We start from the raw sequence: 26,200 nt of genomic DNA on the forward strand, positions 1-26,200 counted from the left end.
CTGTATTAAAAAAGTCAGGGATGCACCATATACATTAGAATACACCACTCCCCTGTATACCCCCTGCGCAAGTGGTAATAAGATGGGTGTGCCAGTGCAGCCACCCTTGTACCATAGTGTATGGATGGCTGCCTTGAGGGGGGAGAATGTGTCTGTGCTGAAAGGAACTACGTCCTGCACAACAACCTGAAAGTGTGATTTGCTCTTACTCTGGGTGCTGCATAATGCAGCACACATAGTAAAAGCAAGAAATGCAGTACAAATGTAAGCATCACTCCTATATCATGACATGCAAAACCCACCCTTGGGCTGGTGTCAGAAAATTGAGCCAGCGTCTGAAACACAAATAGTGAAAAATATGAGGCAGTGTCAAAACGCAATGGCTGCTGACATGGTACGCCCGAGGCAACACCCATTGCATTTGTATGCTGCCTCAGACTTGCAAGTATCAGAGAACATGTGGCAGCACAAAAATCTAAGGCCTTCTCAGGGGTGGTGCCAGCAAGGTCCAATGAGAAGGCATACCTGTATTTGCCCTTGTTTATATGTTTCTATGTATGCTGCATTCTGCAGCACACACAGAGGAGCCAAATTGCCATGAGTGTGCAGGATCGAATACCTTCCCACACATAAACAATCAAACCTTACAACGTAGACATCCTTGCACAATGGTGCAAGAATGCCTGCCATGGTGCTAGGCAGCTCTATGTAGTGCCAGCACATGGGACAACACAGGGGTGTGCCATATGCAAATGAATAATGGCACATCCCTGAGTTGTGCAATTGACACAGCTGGGCGCTGCCACTCTGACACAGCGTGGCCCTCCGTCATATTCCATTACTAGTGAGCTTCACCCATGTGTGATGCACAATGTTACATGTTAATACAGCCACAATTGTGGGTCAGTGACATGCAAGTGAGCCTCCAGTGGCAAATACATGATGTCCCATGTCTACACCCGGTGCAATACAATACTGATATTACACTATCTCATTGAATAGGATGATGGCTTACCTCCTGCCGATCTACATGTCCTGGATTTCCCTGAAGACATGGATAACCAGATGCCAAGCCTCAATGGACAGACCCTCCAGAATGTCCTAGGAGCCCTCCATACACCACCTCCATTTGCAAGGAGGACAGACAGCATTGTGGGGTGTCCACAGGAACCACCTAGACAACAACACACACCACCAGCCAGTACTCACACAGATCCAGAGATCAGCTTTCAGAGGACAGTGGTAGGAGTCCAGTGGGAGCTTACAAAGTAGGTTCGGGTGGGGATGGAGACCATGGCAGGTAGCCTAGAGGGAATACTGATGTGCCTCAGTCCAAATAAGGACAACTCAGCTGCTGTCAGAGGCATTCACATCCCGCTACGTGGAGTCCAGCAGTCTCTGGCGGACATAGTTGCTGTCATGAAGGAGAGGCTACAACAAATGCCATCCCAAAATGACAGCAGTATGCAAAATACACTGGACTCCATTCAGCGGGAAGTGACCTCCCTCAGCAAGAACTTGGCTGCCTACCACCGTGATGTTGTAGCGATCTTGAAGAATCAGCAGTTCCTCTTTGCAGCAGTAATGCCTTATGTGTTGCCACAAATGGCAGCTGTCGGTTTCTTTGGCTCTACCTCTCTATCCCCTAAAGTGTGTGTGGCCCCCTCTGCCTCTACAACAGCATCAGCCATGACACAGGAGGCACCACACACAGAGGATGAAGATGTGGAAGGAATAACATTCACAGTCTTTGTCACATGGACAGTTTCTCCTTAGTTCTGGGTGTAAGATCATGCCAGTGTTGTGACAGTATGAAATGTGCCCTCTTCACCTAACCACAGTAGAAATGTATGCTATGTGCTGTCATTGTCTCTACCATACCAAATGGCAATGTTAAGCACTCTACTCCTAACCATGTCTCATGACATGTCCCTCAACCCTGGATGCCGATTGTGCTACATATGGCAAACGTTCACTCATGGGATCTATCAAATGTATATTGTACAGAAACCACCATAACTATTGCACCTGTAAACAAAGCACCTTATACACATGTAGCATTTCTACGTTTATTGTGATCCATCCACTCAGCTAAAGGTTTGCATTGTGTCAATCCACGTCAATGTGTACAGAATATCAGTGCATGTGTGCATGACTGTCAGACACTAAGCCACACATTAGGATGCAAACAAGAGGAAGCTGACTGATGGTGTTGTGGGCAGCAACCAAATAACTGTTTTCACTAAATGCTTTGGAACCCATACCCTTTGAAGTAGACATACGGCGTGTGTGGCTCATTACCCAATAATTTATAATTAACCCAGATGGGAGTGCAAGACCATTGATTTGTGTGGAACAAGAAAAGCTAACCTAATCAGTGATGGCCACCTGTCAGTTTTGCAGAATACAGTTCCAAAATTGGAAGTTGTCAGATGTACCGCTCTTACCAACATTGAAATAGCAGGACCCCAGGTTATGGTACCAAGGACACCGAGGTACATGTGAATTACCATGTTTACCTGTCCTAGATAAAAATAACATACACATTGTGAATGGCTGGAACCCAGGATGACAAATGTAAGCACTAGTAGACAGTATGTAGCTGCCATTCTGACAGCTCTTTGGTTGTGAGGATGCATATGGGAAACCTGGGAAATCAAGACAGTAAGCATACCATAGGCCATTTCCCCAACTTGGCCAGTGCACTCATGACAAGCCCCACATCTTATCTTACACATTTAACACCACACTCTAAACATTGGCCCACCCCATTAAGAGACGAGATACAAGTAGGACAACATAAACTATGACTACACATGTACTAACCTAACCTATGGCCTAAACAAATATATTTGTATTTATTTTTTATACACAAATACCCCAACATAACCACAGCCCAACCCCCCCAACAATGAAAAAGCGTAGAAAAAACCCACCCCCACTATACTTAACCGAACCTATGCTTACCCTGCACTAACCTAACAGTTCACATCTAAAAACCACGCATAAACCATTTAAAACTGTAAAAGGGAGGGGAATAAACTGAGATGTTGTACCATAAGTTAATTGTTAATTTCCTACTTTTTTCAACATTTTCTTGATGCACTTCAATAACGTGCAGTCCTCTGCAGCATCCTGCTCCAATTTGGTGGGTCTTGCCAAAATCTGGCCAATGTCCCTCCTCATGTCCTGCTCGAATTGACTGAGCACTACTGCTGGGGGTGGCTGTGATGGTGGCTGAGTTGTCACTGGTATAGCTGATGTTGAGAGGTGTGGTCCAGCTGTGGCCCCCTGCACCCCTGATGGCTTGTTTCCAGTGACCTGTATTGGCTGTCTTGGAGGTTCCCCATGGGGAAAGACACGCCTTTCCCATGATGCTTTCTCCCTACGAAATCTCCTTCCCATTCTGCTGTAGGAATCATCCACCTCCATTATGTGGCAGTATCGTTCGGCCCTCTTATGGAAGTCTCACCTCTGTGCCTCAGGCATGTTGGCAGCTAAAACATGAGAAGAAGCAAGTATCAGTATCAGCACTGGGTGGAGGTTGTACAGACATATTGGGGGTTATTACAACTTTGGAGGAGGTGTTAATCTGTCCCAAAAGTGACGGTAAAGTGACGGATATACCACCAGCCGTATTACGAGTCCATTATATCCTATGGAACTCGTAATACGGCTGGTGGTATATCCGTCACATTTGGGACGGATTAACACCTCCTCCAAAGTTGTAATAACCCCCATAATGTACACTGCAACTGCAGATAACACATACAGTCCAACACACATTCCTCAAAAATGATATACCACTCATCTATGACTATTTCCTACCAGCCATCATCAGTATCATGTCACTGGGATGGCAGAAATGTACTTGAAACATCTGGGCTCAGAGCTGAGTGGAGAAAATTGTCCATGATCAACATTTGTGCCTTATAACTTGTGAGGATCACATGCCCCCTGAAGTCTGTATTTCCTGTGTCCCTGTGCATAAGGGGGGTTGTGCATGCAACACACCTGGTGAAACATCAATGCTTGTCCAGTCATCATGGAGGCAAGGTGTGGGTCAAATGATAAGGGGTCAGGTAACTTTCCACCTGCTATTCAAAGGTTTGGTTAATCAACACTAATGTGTCCTGTTGTAAGACCTGACCTGAGCATACATAACAAGGGGGCACGCCATTGCCCATGATGTGCCCGCATGTACAACTGATTGAAATTTCCCAGAAAGTTTGGCTTTAAGCCTGAGCTGCACATCAGAGTTGTCAACATATTACAGAACTGAAGACCCCTACCCTGTGCAATGTAGTGTTACATGTAATATACAGCACACACATGGTGCCTGTATGGGTGTCCTTAGGCTCACAGTGAGTTTGACACTGCAGTAGGTACTGCAACAGTATCCAGAAACATTCTACATCATTTGCACATACATGTCAGTCATCATCAAAGTACCAGGTACACACACAGGATTCACATCATATGCATATGTGATGTGACCTACATCACTCACAAATATCATGGTGGCAGCACCATGTTATGAAAACTGCTTGAGATCTGGTATGAGAAGAATCATACACTTTTCAGACAACCATCTGGAGGTTAGTTGTCTACTAAATATGTACACTACTGATTGTTGTACAGAGCAATATGGCTCCTTGCAGTACTACAGACTCATTATATCTGAAGGGTACTGAGGCACCTGTAGTGTATGTGTCTCCAATATAAACTCCCCAGAGACCTCTGCAGATGTCACCTACAACAGTCAGTAAGTGTAAGCTATGTGTGGCACACTGCTGACAATGGTGCTGTGACAAAATGGCTGTAAACAGGCATGCTAAGTACATAGACAGCTGCCCTGAGACCTATCATAGTATACACCAATGAATAACTGGCCAGCCACGACAATTCCCATTTCACACAATTCCATGCCAGCACACGTTGCCCCTTGAACTACATGCAAGCAATTCTCATTGCATAACATTCTAACATGCGGGATGTCACCATCCATTCTCCAATTATATCAGATTATTGGTCAGGCAAAACCATCTTTCATGGCATTCCACACTTCAGACTGACTCACACGAAATCCTGGATTAGCAACCATGACACACAAGATGACACTTACTGGATGCATCAGGGTTTTCAAATCGCATAACCTCTTCCACGGTGTAGGGTACAGGTACACCTGCGATACATAGATGGAAAACATTGGTTAGTGTGATTTGTAGATTTCAGTAAATGGACAACATTGTGTACTGTTAACTTGTTAGGCTGAGTGAGCATGTCATCCTAGTAGTAGGGCAGAGCATAGTCTCAGATAGTGTAGACCTGTCAGGGAGACCAGATCCCCGGGCTTGCGTACGCTCCCAACATGTCCACCACTAGACAGCTTCAAAACTCTGATTGAAATATCACAGAGCCTGAGAGAGTCCAAGTGGGGGAAAAGGGGATTAGGATGGGAACAGCAGGGAAGGAGACCTGTAGGAAGCAAAAGGTTAAACAACACAATATCAAGATATTATTACATTGATTTTCACTAGACTATGATTCTAAGCATTGTCATACTGTAACCATGGATAACTTAAGTAAGGACTATAACTAGACCTCAAGACGTCTGGTTACCTGGGAAGGAATCAAGAATGGTTAATACAACTTTTCATATGAACTTCTCATGAAATGTCACATATTGTCTAGGAATATTAGAACCTTCTAGAATTATGTTTCCCTGGAAAACAATAGGAATTATACTAAGGACTTAGGCGGTCATTATGAACATGGCGGTAAAGACCGCCGACCGCCGTGGTGGCGGTGAACAGAATCCCGCCGGCAGCGGCGAATGGAACCCACCATACAATGAACAAAAAACCCAACACCACCAAACATTCCCACACCACCACTCCCCGCCAGGACCCTGTTGGCGGGATTCATGACCCACCCCACCCCGCCTCCATCAAGCACACCCACATCCTGCCCTCCAAATAAAGATGCACAAATCACCTCGTTGGAAAGTGGAGGCCGGACCATCATTTGCAGCTGCGACCGCCATGGGTGGCAAGTCGGCCCAACAGCAACCACTGCACACATTGGCTAGGCTTAGCACCAACACACCTGACACACATTCAGAACACCATAAAACACCCCTAGACACACACCACAATCCCTTGCAACGAAACCAGGACCAGAAGACAGAGAGCACCAGAGCAAGACAGAGAATGCCAGCAGACAGGACACACACATCGACCCACACAGGAGCACCCAAACACCGTCCCCAGTCCCGACGCCATCCACCACCCTCACCATGTCCCCCCCCAAAAATACATGCTTCACTGAAAGGGAGCTAAGGACCATGGTGGACGAGATCCTAAAAGTGGAGCCACAAATATTCGGCTCCAAAGTGCAGCACACACCCATGGGCTGGAAAATGGAGCTGTGGCAGACCATCGTCAACAGGGTGAATGCAGTGGGATACCATCCACGCACCAGGGATGACATCCGCAAAAGATGGAACGACCTGCGGGGAAGGTCCGGGCCATGGCTGCCAGGCACCACATCGCAGTGCAGTAGACTGGGGGAGGGCCGCCACCTACACCACCTGACTACACCGACTGGGAGGAGAAGGTACTCGCCATCCTGCACCCAGAGGGACTCACTGGACTCACTGGAGGAATGGACTCAGGTAAGTCGTCTACATTTACCCCATGTACACCATACCTGTAATGCATGCACCACCCCACCCACACCCATCTAGACCCACACCCTTCCCAGCCATTACCCACCACATCCACCACCCTGCATCACCCACAACTCACTACCAGGCCCACATCACTCTCGCTGTGCACAGCCACCCACCCCTGCAAGTTCCCACAATGGAATAATAACCCCCACCACAATGTAATGCCATCACTGCCACTAGATGCTATGTCCACCTCACAAAGGCACCTCTGAAGGCCACTGAAAGGCACACCAGCACTAAATTGTACAGTACTGCCCATTTCAAACCCTCATGCATATGTAACAAACACTTCTATGTCCCCCAACAGATACCACCACCCATGCAACCCTAATGGATGGGACAAGGAGTGCCACAGCATTCCAGGGAGACAGAGGCACATCACAGGACACTGGTGAAGGATCCCTGGACACTGATGAGCAGGCAGGTCCTTCACACAGCCCTGGATGCTTACCATGCAGCAGCCCCACCGAGGAAAACACTGTCACCCCTAACACCCAATCAAGACCAGCAGGTCAGGGGAGGCGTGCCCACACCAGTAGACCCAGGGCACGAACAGGTGGAACACAGCAACAGAGGCTGCAGTCTTCCACCCCCAACATGCAGGAAGACAAGGTCTCCAGTACTAGTGGCACGTCCAGACCTGCACAGGGGATACAGGCACAGGTGGCCAGGGCAAGGTCAAGTGCTCCAGTGGGTCAGGGGGTAGGGCACCGGATAGATGCAGCCCAGTATGTCATTGCAGAGGTATTGGGGGCATACCGACATACCCAAGACAGGTTGGCACAGTTTGTAACCACCCTGGAGCAAAGTCAGAGGATGCAGCTGGAACACTACCAACAGGCCATGGAGCAGTGGAAAGAACACAATGCCACAATGGCCACCATTGCTGGAGCACTGCTGCAGTTGGTCAACAAACCCTCAGACACCTACACCGGACAAGAGGCCCCCACAACAGCCCTGGCCAACCAGAAACAGTTGTCCCAAGTAGCTGAAACTGCACAGGAAAAACCCTCCCAGGAATCACAAGGGACGACCATGTCACCCCAAGTAGCTCCACAGCAGGTGCCCAAACATAGCCTCAGGCCAAGATATGGCACTGGAAACCCAGCAAAGAACAAGCCCCCTACCAACAATTGACATTGCTGCTACTGTCAAGCAACCAACACACCCATTCACAAACTGCACTTAGCTGAAGGCTAAATGATTAACAGAACTACAAATAGTACCCACCTATGAAATCAAACAGGCCTGCCTCCAAGTCGATTTTGAGGGCAACCAACCATAATGACTTCCATCACTGTACATAGCACATTTCACTGTATTCCACCAATAAACAACATATCTCACCTGTAAACCTTTTCTTTTTTTTAGAGGATTTGGACAACAAAAAGCCTAAGACTTGCCGCACATTCCTATAATGTCGAGTATTGTTAGGGTGCTCATACATTCAAAACATGCCTGTTGTCCAGCATGTGTATCGGGACAGGATAAACCTGTGCCAACATATTAGATCTATAGAGAAAAGCGAATGGAGCACACAGACGGTAAGTATGATCCCTCTATTCCCAATATCCAAAAATTGTAAACATTTAATCTTATCAAGAAAGCATAATATGAATTCCCACAAACGTGGTATCAGTACAAAATATAACCATTACAAAATTTAGAAAAGCACAAATGAGTTTTAATAAGTGAAACATATAATGAATCTGATTTAAAGAAAAGTTCGTTCCATAGAAACCTAACGCAAACAAAAACTAGAAATTGATAACAAATAATCTATACAATATGTACAAACATTAAACCGACATAAAGCACATTACATATTAAATCAACACAAGAGCGGTGGTCCCCTAATATGGCCATTCAATGTCCAAAATGAAAAAAGAAGAGATTAGGGGATAGAAATTATCTACTCCAACGATTAGGAAGTAGAGAGATTATCTTCATCCAAATAGAGAAAGAAACTGTCCAGTTCTTCTAAATTCAGCCGACACGTGTTTCGTACTTGTAAAGGACTTTATCAAGGCTGATAAAGACAAATAATGGATAGTTCGTTTTGTACCTTATTTACCGTAAATAACAACAATAGTAACCTAGACAAACAGTGCCACACACTATACCAGCATGCTATCAACGGTATAAGTGTCATAAAGTTAGAAAGAGATTCCGTGATAAGATGCATACCGATACCACAAGTGAATGTTGTTAACATCAGAATATTTTTGAGAACAAGCAGAAGTAATGCTTCTCACTACCATACATTTAGTATCAAGAAATTGATCTCCATCGAGAATAAAGAGGAAAATGAAAGAGGTATAGAACCAAGATACTCTTATGAGAGACACCAGTAAGCAAGATCACCTCATGCGTGTTTTATACTGTCACTTACTTAAAAAAGTCCAAAATTTGTGAAAGTATATTGCGAACAATAGAATATTATGAATAGCTAGTAATTGATAATTAGAGAGATACACTGAATTCAATACCTTTCTTATTTTTATGAATGTTGTTTGAAAACGAAAAATTGAGCCAAAATATATTCCAAAGGTCAGAAAGGTCTGTGAAAAAAGGAGAGTCCAAACTGAGTACTTGATCAGGAAACTATAAATACAGTGTGTATAAAATAAGTCAAACATTGACACTAACCTGTAATTTATAAATTTTCAATGTATAAAGATGTTAATATGGGTCCTAAATTCGCCTGATATTCCAAATATAAGGTGCCTAGAATAAGTCAAAATAACAAAAGTTTACATGTGTAGGTCCGAAAGGGAAAGCGGAACTAACCGGTAGATTTACCCAAATTATTTAGAAGTTAAAAAAGTGTTGCCAACAAATAGTGATTATAGGTAGCTCCTTAAGTAAAAGTAAAAGGACAACTAAGATGGGAGTTCCCATTGGACAATATGTCTAACTTTACCTCTGCAGAAAGTATGCTGTCCTGACGGCAGTCCTCCGATATCGGCTTTCAACAAGCTGAACGTTTCCCGGACGTCCATTTTTAAAAGGACAGTGTAATGGAAGAAGGACTTCTCCTTCTCGAGTGAACTCATAGGTATGAAAGAGTTCATCACAACTATGGCCGCCATCTTGAAATTAAAAGCCGGCAATTATACCTAGCACCACGTAGTCCGAGTTTTATTAAAAAAAAGAAGGTAAAGTATCCTCCAGATAAATACGTTTAGGGAGGGAGATGGAATCTCCCATTGCGACCAGAAAAATAGAAAAATAGAAAAACCACCTGATACGGCACGGCACAAATATCAGTGCATAGTACTATGAAAGCACGCACAGGGAGAATATTTAAGAGTTCGTGTGCCAGACATAAACGTCTTGATTCTAGTTGAATTAGACTACATGGAGAGCACCATCACCACGTATCTGAATAATGTCTAAATGGCCCATTATCTATAAACACTACTTTGACGCCATCTTAGATGGTCCTTAAAAGAATATCATATTCTTAGTAGAAAAAGTGCTGTAATGTTTTTAATTTTACATTTTAAACAGAAAAGTTACTGGGAATAAAGCTGGTTATTAGAAATTACGATTAAAAATTGAGAAGTGTTCGACTTATATGAGTATAGAGTATATAGTATATCAATGACCTATCCAGTGTATCTGTATCTTAATTATCAATATAGGAATGTGATATAGTGGCACATAGAAAAGTCAGAGATATGTCTAACAAGTTGGTGTCCATTGATGAAATATATAGAATAAATCACATATCAATGACAATTTAGTATCCATTGATGAAATATAAAAAATAAATCACATATCAATTGTATTCCAAAACAGATGGTACTTTTTTACAGATCATGAGACACATATTCATATTGGCACATTTTTACGCAGTAACAATCATCCAGAAAACTTTTGCTAGCAGACTTATCCAGACCATATCATAAAAAATAATGTAGTTCATGGTCAATGTTTATTCCCATTCGTATACTCTTCAATCTCAGTATCCATTTGGCCTCATTCCTTCTGAGTTGCAGCTCACGGTTTCCTCCTCTAGGATGTGCCTGTGTCTGACTGATACCCATCTATTTTAATTTGGGAATTTCTATTGTGGAATGTTCATTATTGACATGGCGTACTAAGGGTGACAAAGGATCCTTGTTTCTCAGAGCTCGAACGTGTTCTTGGATCCTCTCTTTCAGAGGTCTAATTGTACTGCCCACATAAATCTTTTCACATTGACATATTAGTATGTAAATTACATATTTGGTGTTACAATTGATAAATTCCTGAATTTGATATGTCTTGCTACCATTGAAGTTGAAACTAAAAGTCTTATGTAGCGCAAGATTACATACATTACATCTGCTGCAACAAAAGAAACCCTTCGGTTTAGTAGGTAGCCAAGTAGTCAATTTTTCCTTTAATGATGGAAGATAGCTTTTGCATACAATATCCCAAATAGTGGTCCCTCTTTTATGAATCATAGTGGGTTTCATCAGCAGTAACTGTTTCAGAGTATTGTCAGTATGTAAGATGTTCCAATGTTTACAAAGGATTTTATAAATATCCTGACTATTCTGACTGAATGGAGTACAGAATGAAACTGATCCTTTGTTCCTGTTTTTTTTCTTGTACTGTTTCTAAGAAGAGAAGATCTTTGGATTTTATTGATTTTCTTTCTGGCTTTGCTGATGGTTTGTATAGAGTATCCCCTTTGAATAAATCTGTTTTCTAGTTTGTCTAATTCAAAATCACAGATTTCACTTTTGCTGCAGTTTCTTTTCACTCGAATCATTTCTCCAAAAGGAATTGCATTTTTTTGTGTGGTTGGATGAGCACTTCCAGCATGTAGCAATGCATTGCAGGCGGTGCACTGCCGATATAATTTGGAATGTGTGCCATTATTTTCAACAAAAATTTCCAGATCTAGAAAGTGAATCCGATCCCTACTGTACTCGTGCGTCATCTTAATATTAAAATCGTTGTCATTAATGTGATCTATGAATTGCAATAACTGTGGCTCATTGCCGGTCCAAATCATGAGTACGTCGTCAATGTATCTTCCCCAAAAAAATATATGTTCTATAAGATAGGGGGGACCATTGAGCCACACATGTATTTTTTCAAAAAGGCCCATATAAAGATTGGCATAAGACGGCGAGAAGCGTGAGCCCATCGCAACTCCTTGTGCCTGTCTGTACCATCTGCCATCATGGGTAAATACATTGTTGTCTAATATGAATGCAATCATATCCACTAACATGTTGGTGTGTTCAGAATATGAGGCCGATCTACTGGCCAAAAAATGTTGAGTCGCCTCCAAACCTTTGTCTTTAGGTATGCAAGTATACAGTGAGCTGACATCTAAGGTTACCCAGCTCATTTCAGGTGACCATGTGATATCCTCTAATTTCATGAGAACATCCAGTGTATCTTGCAGATATGAAGGAAGATTTCTGACGAAAGACTGTAAAAAACTATCTATGTATTCTGAGAGTGTTTCGGTAGGCGAACCTATACCCGATATAATGGGTCTACCTGGTGGCAATGTGTTATGTTTATGGAGTTTTGGAAGTATATATATACATGGAGCCCTGGGATGGGCATTAAAAATATATTTGTACTCTAAATCTGAAATGAGACATTTGTCTAGCCATGTATGTAACAATATCTCCAGATCATGTATAATTTGAGGTAAGGGGTTGTCTTTTAGTTCAATATATGATGTAGTATCCATCAATTGACGGTTGATTTCACTGATGTAATCCAGTCTGTTCAGGATGACTATATTGCCTCCTTTATCGGCTTCTTTTATAACTATGGCCTGGTTTTCACCAAGGTCTTTTAATGCCAATCTTTCCATTTTAGTTATATTATGTGAAATATATGACTTCCCTTCATGAATTCTCTTCTCTAGTTTATCTAGTTCATCCACAACTAATCTGTGGAAGGTGTCTATAGCATTATCATTTGATAATATTGGAGTGAAAATTGATCTGGGTTTAAAACCACTGTTCAATGTTAAATCCTGTGTTATGTTTAACTCAGCTAGAACTTGATGCATATCAACAGACTCGTCTTTCAGAGTATTTAAGGAAAGTAAGGTTTGGATGTCCTCTATATCTTTTATTGTGTGTGTGCTAGGTAATGTCTCTAATGTCGACATAGGTGTTTTATTGTTTTTTTCTGCAAATCATTTTTTTAGTTTCAATTGTCTTGTGAATTTGTACAGGTCGATGTGTACTTCGGTCATATCACAATGACTAGCAAGACAAAAGCCCAAACCTTTGTCTAGTATATTTATTTGTTCATCAATCGGCACATAGTCAGACAAATTCACAATTGAAATGCCATCATTAAGTGTATTGTCAACAATTGTTTGTGCTTTGCAAATGTCTAATGATTTTAAGTTTTGGGATGTTTGTTCTTGGATGCCCTGATCTGTACCCCTATTGTACTGGAGGGCCCTCCTGGTCCTCTTTTTTTTTCCTCTGCGTGTTCTCTTAGATTTAGTTGTGTCGTTTGAGGAAACTCTCTCCTGTTGCCTAATCGATACCTCTTGGCCTCCCGTAAAAAAACAGAGGAAGCCTTAGAATCTAAGTCAGAGGCTAGACTTGAACTGTCACTTGGTGTTTCTCTTTCTTGTTCCCCCGATGTAATAGAAACTTCGGATTCACTTTCCGATGTTTGTCTATTCGTATTGGTATCTGTAATTGTTGTTTTAACCGAAATACCATCAAATCTTTTAGCAAACGTATATATACGTCCTTCTCTATAATCCCTTTCATCTCAGTTTATTTTTGTCATTTTTTATCTTTGATATATGACTGGTGTTTGTCTAAAATTTCTTTTAGTATTTTGTCATTTTTGTCCTTCGTTTCCGGTAGATTCAAATTGAGTATTTCTAACTCCAACTCTTGAATCTCTCTGAGTAAGGTATCTCTTTTTTGTTCAGCAAGTTCTATAAGTATCAGCATCATCCCCTTTGAAGCCTCGAACAATAGTTGTTCCCATTCGTGTAAGTGTTTGGATGACAAATCATCAAAAGAGGGAAAAATCACTATTCTGAGCCCTCGCGGTACTCTTCTGTCTGAAATATATTTTTTTAGGACTGTGGCGTCCCACCAACGAGATAATTCTTGCTTACGTAGTCTCTCTAATCTGATATATTTTTTCCTCATTCCTTCTGGATGGTTGTTTGTTATCCCTACACTGGGATTTGTTTCTGTCTGTTGTTTAAACATTGTTGAGAATATTTGTTCTCTATCATCATTGAATTGAGCCATCTAAAGGGTAAGTTTTGAAAATTATTAAGCTCTTCTAGGGAAGTGCTGGCGGCTTTGTAAACCTTTTCTTTTTTTTAGAGGATTTGGACAACAAAAAGCCTAAGACTTGCCGCACATTCCTATAATGTCGAGTATTGTTAGGGTGCTCATACATTCAAAACATGCCTGTTGTCCAGCATGTGTATCGGGACAGGATAAACCTGTGCCAACATATTAGATCTATAGAGAAAAGCGAATGGAGCACACAGACGGTAAGTATGATCCCTCTATTCCCAATATCCAAAAATTGTAAACATTTAATCTTATCAAGAAAGCATAATATGAATTCCCACAAACGTGGTATCAGTACAAAATATAACCATTACAAAATTTAGAAAAGCACAAATGAGTTTTAATAAGTGAAACATATAATGAATCTGATTTAAAGAAAAGTTTGTTCCATAGAAACCTAACGCAAACAAAAACTAGAAATTGATAACAAATAATCTATACAATATGTACAAACATTAAACCGACATAAAGCACATTACATATTAAATCAACACAAGAGCGGTGGTCCCCTAATATGGCCATTCAATGTCCAAAATGAAAAAAGAAGAGATTAGGGGATAGAAATTATCTACTCCAACGATTAGGAAGTAGAGAGATTATCTTCATCCAAATAGAGAAAGAAACTGTCCAGTTCTTCTAAATTCAGCCGACACGTGTTTCGTACTTGTAAAGGACTTTATCAAGGCTGATAAAGACAAATAATGGATAGTTCGTTTTGTACCTTATTTACCGTAAATAACAACAATAGTAACCTAGACAAACAGTGCCACACACTATACCAGCATGCTATCAACGGTATAAGTGTCATAAAGTTAGAAAGAGATTCCGTGATAAGATGCATACCGATACCACAAGTGAATGTTGTTAACATCAGAATATTTTTGAGAACAAGCAGAAGTAATGCTTCTCACTACCATACATTTAGTATCAAGAAATTGATCTCCATCGAGAATAAAGAGGAAAATGAAAGAGGTATAGAACCAAGATACTCTTATGAGAGACACCAGTAAGCAAGATCACCTCATGCGTGTTTTATACTGTCACTTACTTAAAAAAGTCCAAAATTTGTGAAAGTATATTGCGAACAATAGAATATTATGAATAGCTAGTAATTGATAATTAGAGAGATACACTGAATTCAATACCTTTCTTATTTTTATGAATGTTGTTTGAAAACGAAAAATTGAGCCAAAATATATTCCAAAGGTCAGAAAGGTCTGTGAAAAAAGGAGAGTCCAAACTGAGTACTTGATCAGGAAACTATAAATACAGTGTGTATAAAATAAGTCAAACATTGACACTAACCTGTAATTTATAAATTTTCAATGTATAAAGATGTTAATATGGGTCCTAAATTCGCCTGATATTCCAAATATAAGGTGCCTAGAATAAGTCAAAATAACAAAAGTTTACATGTGTAGGTCCGAAAGGGAAAGCGGAACTAACCGGTAGATTTACCCAAATTATTTAGAAGTTAAAAAAGTGTTGCCAACAAATAGTGATTATAGGTAGCTCCTTAAGTAAAAGTAAAAGGACAACTAAGATGGGAGTTCCCATTGGACAATATGTCTAACTTTACCTCTGCAGAAAGTATGCTGTCCTGACGGCAGTCCTCCGATATCGGCTTTCAACAAGCTGAACGTTTCCCGGACGTCCATTTTTAAAAGGACAGTGTAATGGAAGAAGGACTTCTCCTTCTCGAGTGAACTCATAGGTATGAAAGAGTTCATCACAACTATGGCCGCCATCTTGAAATTAAAAGCCGGCAATTATACCTAGCACCACGTAGTCCGAGTTTTATTAAAAAAAAGAAGGTAAAGTATCCTCCAGATAAATACGTTTAGGGAGGGAGATGGAATCTCCCATTGCGACCAGAAAAATAGAAAAATAGAAAAACCACCTGATACGGCACGGCACAAATATCAGTGCATAGTACTATGAAAGCACGCACAGGGAGAATATTTAAGAGTTCGTGTGCCAGACATAAACGTCTTGATTCTAGTTGAATTAGACTACATGGAGAGCACCATCACCACGTATCTGAATAATGTCTAAATGGCCCATTATCTATAAACACTACTTTGACGCCATCTTAGATGGTCCTTAAAAGAATATCATATTCTTAGTAGAAAAAGTGCTGTAATGTTTTTAATTTTACATTTTAAACAGAAAAGTTACTGGGAATAAAGCTGGTTATTAGAAATTACGATTAAAAATTGAGAAGTGTTCGACTTATATGAGTATAGAGTATATAGTATATCAATGACCTATCCAGTGTATCTGTATCTTAATTATCAATATAGGAATGTGATATAGTGGCACATAGAAAAGTCAGAGATATGTCTAACAAGTTGGTGTCGATTGATGAAATATATAGAATAAATCACATATCAATGACAATTTAGTATCCATTGATGAAATATAAAAAATAAATCACATATCAATTGTATTCCAAAACAGATGGTACTTTTTTACAGATCATGAGACACATATTCATATTGGCACATTTTTACGCAGTAACAATCATCCAGAAAACTTTTGCTAGCAGACTTATCCAGACCATATCATAAAAAATAATGTAGTTCATGGTCAATGTTTATTCCCATTCGTATACTCTTCAATCTCAGTATCCATTTGGCCTCATTCCTTCTGAGTTGCAGCTCACGGTTTCCTCCTCTAGGATGTGCCTGTGTCTGACTGATACCCATCTATTTTAATTTGGGAATTTCTATTGTGGAATGTTCATTATTGACATGGCGTACTAAGGGTGACAAAGGATCCTTGTTTCTCAGAGCTCGAACGTGTTCTTGGATCCTCTCTTTCAGAGGTCTAATTGTACTGCCCACATAAATCTTTTCACATTGACATATTAGTATGTAAATTACATATTTGGTGTTACAATTGATAAATTCCTGAATTTGATATGTCTTGCTACCATTGAAGTTGAAACTAAAAGTCTTATGTAGCGCAAGATTACATACATTACATCTGCTGCAACAAAAGAAACCCTTCGGTTTAGTAGGTAGCCAAGTAGTCAATTTTTCCTTTAATGATGGAAGATAGCTTTTGCATACAATATCCCAAATAGTGGTCCCTCTTTTATGAATCATAGTGGGTTTCATCAGCAGTAACTGTTTCAGAGTATTGTCAGTATGTAAGATGTTCCAATGTTTACAAAGGATTTTATAAATATCCTGACTATTCTGACTGAATGGAGTACAGAATGAAACTGATCCTTTGTTCCTGTTTTTTTTCTTGTACTGTTTCTAAGAAGAGAAGATCTTTGGATTTTATTGATTTTCTTTCTGGCTTTGCTGATGGTTTGTATAGAGTATCCCCTTTGAATAAATCTGTTTTCTAGTTTGTCTAATTCAAAATCACAGATTTCACTTTTGCTGCAGTTTCTTTTCACTCGAATCATTTCTCCAAAAGGAATTGCATTTTTTTGTGTGGTTGGATGAGCACTTCCAGCATGTAGCAATGCATTGCAGGCGGTGCACTGCCGATATAATTTGGAATGTGTGCCATTATTTTCAACAAAAATTTCCAGATCTAGAAAGTGAATCCGATCCCTACTGTACTCGTGCGTCATCTTAATATTAAAATCGTTGTCATTAATGTGATCTATGAATTGCAATAACTGTGGCTCATTGCCGGTCCAAATCATGAGTACGTCGTCAATGTATCTTCCCCAAAAAAATATATGTTCTATAAGATAGGGGGGACCATTGAGCCACACATGTATTTTTTCAAAAAGGCCCATATAAAGATTGGCATAAGACGGCGAGAAGCGTGAGCCCATCGCAACTCCTTGTGCCTGTCTGTACCATCTGCCATCATGGGTAAATACATTGTTGTCTAATATGAATGCAATCATATCCACTAACATGTTGGTGTGTTCAGAATATGAGGCCGATCTACTGGCCAAAAAATGTTGAGTCGCCTCCAAACCTTTGTCTTTAGGTATGCAAGTATACAGTGAGCTGACATCTAAGGTTACCCAGCTCATTTCAGGTGACCATGTGATATCCTCTAATTTCATGAGAACATCCAGTGTATCTTGCAGATATGAAGGAAGATTTCTGACGAAAGACTGTAAAAAACTATCTATGTATTCTGAGAGTGTTTCGGTAGGCGAACCTATACCCGATATAATGGGTCTACCTGGTGGCAATGTGTTATGTTTATGGAGTTTTGGAAGTATATATATACATGGAGCCCTGGGATGGGCATTAAAAATATATTTGTACTCTAAATCTGAAATGAGACATTTGTCTAGCCATGTATGTAACAATATCTCCAGATCATGTATAATTTGAGGTAAGGGGTTGTCTTTTAGTTCAATATATGATGTAGTATCCATCAATTGACGGTTGATTTCACTGATGTAATCCAGTCTGTTCAGGATGACTATATTGCCTCCTTTATCGGCTTCTTTTATAACTATGGCCTGGTTTTCACCAAGGTCTTTTAATGCCAATCTTTCCATTTTAGTTATATTATGTGAAATATATGACTTCCCTTCATGAATTCTCTTCTCTAGTTTATCTAGTTCATCCACAACTAATCTGTGGAAGGTGTCTATAGCATTATCATTTGATAATATTGGAGTGAAAATTGATCTGGGTTTAAAACCACTGTTCAATGTTAAATCCTGTGTTATGTTTAACTCAGCTAGAACTTGATGCATATCAACAGACTCGTCTTTCAGAGTATTTAAGGAAAGTAAGGTTTGGATGTCCTCTATATCTTTTATTGTGTGTGTGCTAGGTAATGTCTCTAATGTCGACATAGGTGTTTTATTGTTTTTTTCTGCAAATCATTTTTTTAGTTTCAATTGTCTTGTGAATTTGTACAGGTCGATGTGTACTTCGGTCATATCACAATGACTAGCAAGACAAAAGCCCAAACCTTTGTCTAGTATATTTATTTGTTCATCAATCGGCACATAGTCAGACAAATTCACAATTGAAATGCCATCATTAAGTGTATTGTCAACAATTGTTTGTGCTTTGCAAATGTCTAATGATTTTAAGTTTTGGGATGTTTGTTCTTGGATGCCCTGATCTGTACCCCTATTGTACTGGAGGGCCCTCCTGGTCCTCTTTTTTTTTCCTCTGCGTGTTCTCTTAGATTTAGTTGTGTCGTTTGAGGAAACTCTCTCCTGTTGCCTAATCGATACCTCTTGGCCTCCCGTAAAAAAACAGAGGAAGCCTTAGAATCTAAGTCAGAGGCTAGACTTGAACTGTCACTTGGTGTTTCTCTTTCTTGTTCCCCCGATGTAATAGAAACTTCGGATTCACTTTCCGATGTTTGTCTATTCGTATTGGTATCTGTAATTGTTGTTTTAACCGAAATACCATCAAATCTTTTAGCAAACGTATATATACGTCCTTCTCTATAATCCCTTTCATCTCAGTTTATTTTTGTCATTTTTTATCTTTGATATATGACTGGTGTTTGTCTAAAATTTCTTTTAGTATTTTGTCATTTTTGTCCTTCGTTTCCGGTAGATTCAAATTGAGTATTTCTAACTCCAACTCTTGAATCTCTCTGAGTAAGGTATCTCTTTTTTGTTCAGCATGTTCTATAAGTATCAGCATCATCCCCTTTGAAGCCTCGAACAATAGTTGTTCCCATTCGTGTAAGTGTTTGGATGACAAATCATCAAAAGAGGGAAAAATCACTATTCTGAGCCCTCGCGGTACTCTTCTGTCTGAAATATATTTTTTTAGGACTGTGGCGTCCCACCAACGAGATAATTCTTGCTTACGTAGTCTCTCTAATCTGATATATTTTTTCCTCATTCCTTCTGGATGGTTGTTTGTTATCCCTACACTGGGATTTGTTTCTGTCTGTTGTTTAAACATTGTTGAGAATATTTGTTCTCTATCATCATTGAATTGAGCCATCTAAAGGGTAAGTTTTGAAAATTATTAAGCTCTTCTAGGGAAGTGCTGGCGGCTTTGTAAACCTTTTCTTTTTTTTAGAGGATTTGGACAACAAAAAGCCTAAGACTTGCCGCACATTCCTATAATGTCGAGTATTGTTAGGGTGCTCATACATTCAAAACATGCCTGTTGTCCAGCATGTGTATCGGGACAGGATAAACCTGTGCCAACATATTAGATCTATAGAGAAAAGCGAATGGAGCACACAGACGGTAAGTATGATCCCTCTATTCCCAATATCCAAAAATTGTAAACATTTAATCTTATCAAGAAAGCATAATATGAATTCCCACAAACGTGGTATCAGTACAAAATATAACCATTACAAAATTTAGAAAAGCACAAATGAGTTTTAATAAGTGAAACATATAATGAATCTGATTTAAAGAAAAGTTCGTTCCATAGAAACCTAACGCAAACAAAAACTAGAAATTGATAACAAATAATCTATACAATATGTACAAACATTAAACCGACATAAAGCACATTACATATTAAATCAACACAAGAGCGGTGGTCCCCTAATATGGCCATTCAATGTCCAAAATGAAAAAAGAAGAGATTAGGGGATAGAAATTATCTACTCCAACGATTAGGAAGTAGAGAGATTATCTTCATCCAAATAGAGAAAGAAACTGTCCAGTTCTTCTAAATTCAGCCGACACGTGTTTCGTACTTGTAAAGGACTTTATCAAGGCTGATAAAGACAAATAATGGATAGTTCGTTTTGTACCTTATTTACCGTAAATAACAACAATAGTAACCTAGACAAACAGTGCCACACACTATACCAGCATGCTATCAACGGTATAAGTGTCATAAAGTTAGAAAGAGATTCCGTGATAAGATGCATACCGATACCACAAGTGAATGTTGTTAACATCAGAATATTTTTGAGAACAAGCAGAAGTAATGCTTCTCACTACCATACATTTAGTATCAAGAAATTGATCTCCATCGAGAATAAAGAGGAAAATGAAAGAGGTATAGAACCAAGATACTCTTATGAGAGACACCAGTAAGCAAGATCACCTCATGCGTGTTTTATACTGTCACTTACTTAAAAAAGTCCAAAATTTGTGAAAGTATATTGCGAACAATAGAATATTATGAATAGCTAGTAATTGATAATTAGAGAGATACACTGAATTCAATACCTTTCTTATTTTTATGAATGTTGTTTGAAAACGAAAAATTGAGCCAAAATATATTCCAAAGGTCAGAAAGGTCTGTGAAAAAAGGAGAGTCCAAACTGAGTACTTGATCAGGAAACTATAAATACAGTGTGTATAAAATAAGTCAAACATTGACACTAACCTGTAATTTATAAATTTTCAATGTATAAAGATGTTAATATGGGTCCTAAATTCGCCTGATATTCCAAATATAAGGTGCCTAGAATAAGTCAAAATAACAAAAGTTTACATGTGTAGGTCCGAAAGGGAAAGCGGAACTAACCGGTAGATTTACCCAAATTATTTAGAAGTTAAAAAAGTGTTGCCAACAAATAGTGATTATAGGTAGCTCCTTAAGTAAAAGTAAAAGGACAACTAAGATGGGAGTTCCCATTGGACAATATGTCTAACTTTACCTCTGCAGAAAGTATGCTGTCCTGACGGCAGTCCTCCGATATCGGCTTTCAACAAGCTGAACGTTTCCCGGACGTCCATTTTTAAAAGGACAGTGTAATGGAAGAAGGACTTCTCCTTCTCGAGTGAACTCATAGGTATGAAAGAGTTCATCACAACTATGGCCGCCATCTTGAAATTAAAAGCCGGCAATTATACCTAGCACCACGTAGTCCGAGTTTTATTAAAAAAAAGAAGGTAAAGTATCCTCCAGATAAATACGTTTAGGGAGGGAGATGGAATCTCCCATTGCGACCAGAAAAATAGAAAAATAGAAAAACCACCTGATACGGCACGGCACAAATATCAGTGCATAGTACTATGAAAGCACGCACAGGGAGAATATTTAAGAGTTCGTGTGCCAGACATAAACGTCTTGATTCTAGTTGAATTAGACTACATGGAGAGCACCATCACCACGTATCTGAATAATGTCTAAATGGCCCATTATCTATAAACACTACTTTGACGCCATCTTAGATGGTCCTTAAAAGAATATCATATTCTTAGTAGAAAAAGTGCTGTAATGTTTTTAATTTTACATTTTAAACAGAAAAGTTACTGGGAATAAAGCTGGTTATTAGAAATTACGATTAAAAATTGAGAAGTGTTCGACTTATATGAGTATAGAGTATATAGTATATCAATGACCTATCCAGTGTATCTGTATCTTAATTATCAATATAGGAATGTGATATAGTGGCACATAGAAAAGTCAGAGATATGTCTAACAAGTTGGTGTCCATTGATGAAATATATAGAATAAATCACATATCAATGACAAGTTAGTATCCATTGATGAAATATAAAAAATAAATCACATATCAATTGTATTCCAAAACAGATGGTACTTTTTTACAGATCATGAGACACATATTCATATTGGCACATTTTTACGCAGTAACAATCATCCAGAAAACTTTTGCTAGCAGACTTATCCAGACCATATCATAAAAAATAATGTAGTTCATGGTCAATGTTTATTCCCATTCGTATACTCTTCAATCTCAGTATCCATTTGGCCTCATTCCTTCTGAGTTGCAGCTCACGGTTTCCTCCTCTAGGATGTGCCTGTGTCTGACTGATACCCATCTATTTTAATTTGGGAATTTCTATTGTGGAATGTTCATTATTGACATGGCGTACTAAGGGTGACAAAGGATCCTTGTTTCTCAGAGCTCGAACGTGTTCTTGGATCCTCTCTTTCAGAGGTCTAATTGTACTGCCCACATAAATCTTTTCACATTGACATATTAGTATGTAAATTACATATTTGGTGTTACAATTGATAAATTCCTGAATTTGATATGTCTTGCTACCATTGAAGTTGAAACTAAAAGTCTTATGTAGCGCAAGATTACATACATTACATCTGCTGCAACAAAAGAAACCCTTCGGTTTAGTAGGTAGCCAAGTAGTCAATTTTTCCTTTAATGATGGAAGATAGCTTTTGCATACAATATCCCGAATAGTGGTCCCTCTTTTATGAATCATAGTGGGTTTCATCAGCAGTAACTGTTTCAGAGTATTGTCAGTATGTAAGATGTTCCAATGTTTACAAAGGATTTTATAAATATCCTGACTATTCTGACTGAATGGAGTACAGAATGAAACTGATCCTTTGTTCCTGTTTTTTTTTCTTGTACTGTTTCTAAGAAGAGAAGATCTTTGGATTTTATTGATTTTCTTTCTGGCTTTGCTGATGGTTTGTATAGAGTATCCCCTTTGAATAAATCTGTTTTCTAGTTTGTCTAATTCAAAATCACAGATTTCACTTTTGCTGCAGTTTCTTTTCACTCGAATCATTTCTCCAAAAGGAATTGCATTTTTTTGTGTGGTTGGATGAGCACTTCCAGCATGTAGCAATGCATTGCAGGCGGTGGACTGCCGATATAATTTGGAATGTGTGCCATTATTTTCAACAAAAATTTCCAGATCTAGAAAGTGAATCCGATCCCTACTGTACTCGTGCGTCATCTTAATATTAAAATCGTTGTCATTAATGTGATCTATGAATTGCAATAACTGTGGCTCATTGCCGGTCCAAATCATGAGTACGTCGTCAATGTATCTTCCCCAAAAAAATATATGTTCTATAAGATAGGGGGGACCATTGAGCCACACATGTATTTTTTCAAAAAGGCCCATATAAAGATTGGCATAAGACGGCGAGAAGCGTGAGCCCATCGCAACTCCTTGTGCCTGTCTGTACCATCTGCCATCATGGGTAAATACATTGTTGTCTAATCTGAATGCAATCATATCCACTAACATGTTGGTGTGTTCAGAATATGAGGCCGATCTACTGGCCAAAAAATGTTGAGTCGCCTCCAAACCTTTGTCTTTAGGTATGCAAGTATACAGTGAGCTGACATCTAAGGTTACCCAGCTCATTTCAGGTGACCATGTGATATCCTCTAATTTCATGAGAACATCCAGTGTATCTTGCAGATATGAAGGAAGATTTCTGACGAAAGACTGTAAAAAACTATCTATGTATTCTGAGAGTGTTTCGGTAGGCGAACCTATACCCGATATAATGGGTCTACCTGGTGGCAATGTGTTATGTTTATGGAGTTTTGGAAGTATATATATACATGGAGCCCTGGGATGGGCATTAAAAATATATTTGTACTCTAAATCTGAAATGAGACATTTGTCTAGCCATGTATGTAACAATATCTCCAGATCATGTATAATTTGAGGTAAGGGGTTGTCTTTTAGTTCAATATATGATGTAGTATCCATCAATTGACGGTTGATTTCACTGATGTAATCCAGTCTGTTCAGGATGACTATATTGCCTCCTTTATCGGCTTCTTTTATAACTATGGCCTGGTTTTCACCAAGGTCTTTTAATGCCAATCTTTCCATTTTAGTTATATTATGTGAAATATATGACTTCCCTTCATGAATTCTCTTCTCTAGTTTATCTAGTTCATCCACAACTAATCTGTGGAAGGTGTCTATAGCATTATCATTTGATAATATTGGAGTGAAAATTGATCTGGGTTTAAAACCACTGTTCAATGTTAAATCCTGTGTTATGTTTAACTCAGCTAGAACTTGATGCATATCAACAGACTCGTCTTCCAGAGTATTTAAGGAAAGTAAGGTTTGGATGTCCTCTATATCTTTTATTGTGTGTGTGCTAGGTAATGTCTCTAATGTCGACATAGGTGTTTTATTGTTTTTTTCTGCAAATCATTTTTTTAGTTTCAATTGTCTTGTGAATTTGTACAGGTCGATGTGTACTTCGGTCATATCACAATGACTAGCAAGACAAAAGCCCAAACCTTTGTCTAGTATATTTATTTGTTCATCAATCGGCACATAGTCAGACAAATTCACAATTGAAATGCCATCATTAAGTGTATTGTCAACAATTGTTTGTGCTTTGCAAATGTCTAATGATTTTAAGTTTTGGGATGTTTGTTCTTGGATGCCCTGATCTGTACCCCTATTGTACTGGAGGGCCCTCCTGGTCCTCTTTTTTTTTCCTCTGCGTGTTCTCTTAGATTTAGTTGTGTCGTTTGAGGAAACTCTCTCCTGTTGCCTAATCGATACCTCTTGGCCTCCCGTAAAAAAACAGAGGAAGCCTTAGAATCTAAGTCAGAGGCTAGACTTGAACTGTCACTTGGTGTTTCTCTTTCTTGTTCCCCCGATGTAATAGAAACTTCGGATTCACTTTCCGATGTTTGTCTATTCGTATTGGTATCTGTAATTGTTGTTTTAACCGAAATACCATCAAATCTTTTAGCAAACGTATATATACGTCCTTCTCTATAATCCCTTTCATCTCAGTTTATTTTTGTCATTTTTTATCTTTGATATATGACTGGTGTTTGTCTAAAATTTCTTTTAGTATTTTGTCATTTTTGTCCTTCGTTTCCGGTAGATTCAAATTGAGTATTTCTAACTCCAACTCTTGAATCTCTCTGAGTAAGGTATCTCTTTTTTGTTCAGCATGTTCTATAAGTATCAGCATCATCCCCTTTGAAGCCTCGAACAATAGTTGTTCCCATTCGTGTAAGTGTTTGGATGACAAATCATCAAAAGAGGGAAAAATCACTATTCTGAGCCCTCGCGGTACTCTTCTGTCTGAAATATATTTTTTTAGGACTGTGGCGTCCCACCAACGAGATAATTCTTGCTTACGTAGTCTCTCTAATCTGATATATTTTTTCCTCATTCCTTCTGGATGGTTGTTTGTTATCCCTACACTGGGATTTGTTTCTGTCTGTTGTTTAAACATTGTTGAGAATATTTGTTCTCTATCATCATTGAATTGAGCCATCTAAAGGGTAAGTTTTGAAAATTATTAAGCTCTTCTAGGGAAGTGCTGGCGGCTTTGTAAACCTTTTCTTTTTTTTAGAGGATTTGGACAACAAAAAGCCTAAGACTTGCCGCACATTCCTATAATGTCGAGTATTGTTAGGGTGCTCATACATTCAAAACATGCCTGTTGTCCAGCATGTGTATCGGGACAGGATAAACCTGTGCCAACATATTAGATCTATAGAGAAAAGCGAATGGAGCACACAGACGGTAAGTATGATCCCTCTATTCCCAATATCCAAA

The sequence above is a fragment of the Pleurodeles waltl genome, chromosome 3_1 (genome assembly GCF_031143425.1).
Source record: "Pleurodeles waltl isolate 20211129_DDA chromosome 3_1, aPleWal1.hap1.20221129, whole genome shotgun sequence".
In the NCBI taxonomy this organism is placed as follows: Eukaryota; Metazoa; Chordata; class Amphibia; order Caudata; family Salamandridae; genus Pleurodeles; species Pleurodeles waltl.